This window comes from Sardina pilchardus, chromosome 18 (assembly GCF_963854185.1).
Source record: "Sardina pilchardus chromosome 18, fSarPil1.1, whole genome shotgun sequence".
Taxonomy (NCBI): Eukaryota; Metazoa; Chordata; class Actinopteri; order Clupeiformes; family Clupeidae; genus Sardina; species Sardina pilchardus.
In genome coordinates, this window is record NC_085011.1 from 11,319,847 (window position 1) to 11,322,346 (window position 2,500).

At 46.8% G+C, this 2,500-nt stretch overlaps 1 protein-coding gene across 1 annotated transcript in view; it reads right to left on the reverse strand.

Annotated features, from left to right (window-relative positions):
* Window positions 1-2,500, reverse strand: part of pkdcca (protein kinase domain containing, cytoplasmic a) — a 34,112-nt gene that overhangs the window by 4,566 nt on the left and 27,046 nt on the right. The gene's annotated exons all lie outside the window — the stretch shown is intronic.

The following is a 2,500-nucleotide window of genomic DNA, read 5'->3' on the forward strand; positions in this document are numbered from 1 at the left end:
CACACACACACACACACACACACCACTGAAGCCACTTGTCCTCACACTGCAACAATGCACACACCCCTGCTACTTGGCAACAGCCGCCAAAGACACACAGACAAAGAAGCCCACGGAGAGAAAAGAGAGAAGACATGAAGAGAAAAAAAACAAGGGGAGACATAAGGAACTGTGCGAGGGTCCTTAAGCAGAGTACCCTGGACTCATTCAAAGAGCGCTAAACTAACAACCCCCCCCCCCACCCCCCTTCGCATTTCTTGCACACAACCTCTCTCCCCTTTCACTGGCACTTGTCAGGGGCCTCCCCCCTTTCTCTCTCTCTCTCTTTCTGACGCTGTCACCACTCTGTCTATCTCTTCCTAACCCCTGAATGAGAGAGCCAGTGGCCCAGCAGAGGCACAATGGCATTTGTCCCATAAAGAGGCCTTGCAAGCACAATTGAGTTGTCAGATAATCTTCAGCCAGTGACAGCTTACACGGAGATCCTCACAAAGGATGTAAATCTTCAAAACATCAATCACAGTCTGGTTATTTCAAGGTTTTTCATATACTGCTGGATTCAAATATCCTTTTCCCCCTCCTGTGATTGACAGGGGTGTGCACCGCAAATTAGTGATATAATGAAATATTTGGAGTTTGACAGTAGCGCTGGTATGGGATGACATTGCTTACTGAAGGCTGCGCTGTCTGCTCTGGGAAGGCTCTGCTTGGAAACACAACACACTTTGGCAGCGCGACCATATTCGCCATGCCGATTAAGTTAATGAAATTGAATGGCAGGCCTCAGGGTCAGCGACTTGGCAGGGTCGTTTTTCAAAAAAACCGCGAGAGCGGCATGACATCGAAAATAACCGAACAATGGACGAATCAGAGAGAAATGAGGGGTAATGTCAACAATGTCAAAAATGCCTGTCCCCGAGCCAACGCTCGCATCAAACTATCAGCACCCCGAGCCAAGTTTTAATAGTGGTACGCTGCATCAAATCATCTGCCTATTGCCCCAATAAAGGCGAAGAGGTCTGGTTCTCATCTCGCGCTGCCTGCGTTGACATTCTCCCCTGCTTTTGGAAGCAGAGCGCCGGCCTCCTGAATAACTCCTAAAAATGACTGATGGCCTCGCATATAAACATGGGCCCTGGTCGGGGAGGTTTCCACAGCAACAGCCAAAAAATGTTTCAATATAAACAGTTGCTATATAAATAGAAAAGAAAATACATTCATATACACGGTCCATAGAGCTGAACTGCATTTGTCAAGTCTGTCCTTATAGAGACAACTGAATAGGCATTCATTGGGGCGCTTAAATCATCTTTGTGTCGTTCATTCTTTCAAATACTCACAGAATGAACTTGCGGAAACCACGTGTGCAATAGAATGTTTATGGCCTTAATGATTCCAACTGCAACTTGCATACTGAAGCAAGTAGAACTTTCCCAAAGGCAGAATGAATGCTGAGCTCTCTCAATTATGTTTTAAGGAGTTTTCGGTCCTTTGTTCGTAATTGTTAATTAGTACATTTGTACAGTGTGCTTGTTATGTAAGCCCATGTAGCTCCAAGTTGTATAATTAGGTTTAATTGGGTAGACTGTATCAAAAGCCTCTTAAAAGTAAATAGCGCTTACCCTTACTGTTAGAAAGAAGACTGTATACAAAATGTGGATGAATACCTTACCAAAAAAGAATGCTTCTAAAAGAAAGCACATTTCCAACAAGAGTGTAGGACATTGAAATGCTGAAGGCAAACGATGATTCAAGCAAACCAGCTTCCTGGCCCATCCCAAGCATCAACACATGTCTCTTTACAATGCACGTGATGTACTTCTACAACATCTCTATTTTCTTAAGCTGCCACCCATATTTTCAGTGTGTTTGTGTATTATGTGTTTGCTTGTGTGTGTGTGTGTGTGTGTGTGTGTGTGTGTGTGTGCCTGACGAGTTTCTCGCTGCTCCACTGGGCCTGTGTCTGTGTGTGTGTGTGTGTGTGTGTGTGTGTGTGTGTGTGCATGTGTGTGCATGTGTGTGCATGTGCATGTGTGTATGTGTGTGCATGTGCATGTGTGTATGTGTGTGCGTGTGTGTGTGTGCGTGTGTGTGTGCGTGCTGTGTTGCGGGGAGCCTGGGATCCTTGCTTGGCAGCGCCACTGGGATGCCACTGGGGATCCGGCTCTTTCTCATGCTAATCTGGAGGGTTTGATGCGCGCCGCCACCAGTGGCACTGATTGCAGGGGCAGCGGGCCCAGTGGTGGTCAACCGCACGCACTTGAGAATCAGAAAATTGTTTGCTTGGCTCTATAGGGAGCTCCAATCAAGGCCCTGCACATGCAGATGAGATGCTTCAAAAAGAGGCTTGGGCTGGCTGGCTGGAACAGAATAGAACAGCCATGTGGAATGTATAGTGGGGTGTGTGTGCGGGTGGGTGTGTATGTGTGCCTGAGAGAGAGAGAGAGCGAGAGAAAGAGAGAGAGAGAGGGAGAGAGAGAGAAAGAGAAAGAGAAAGAAA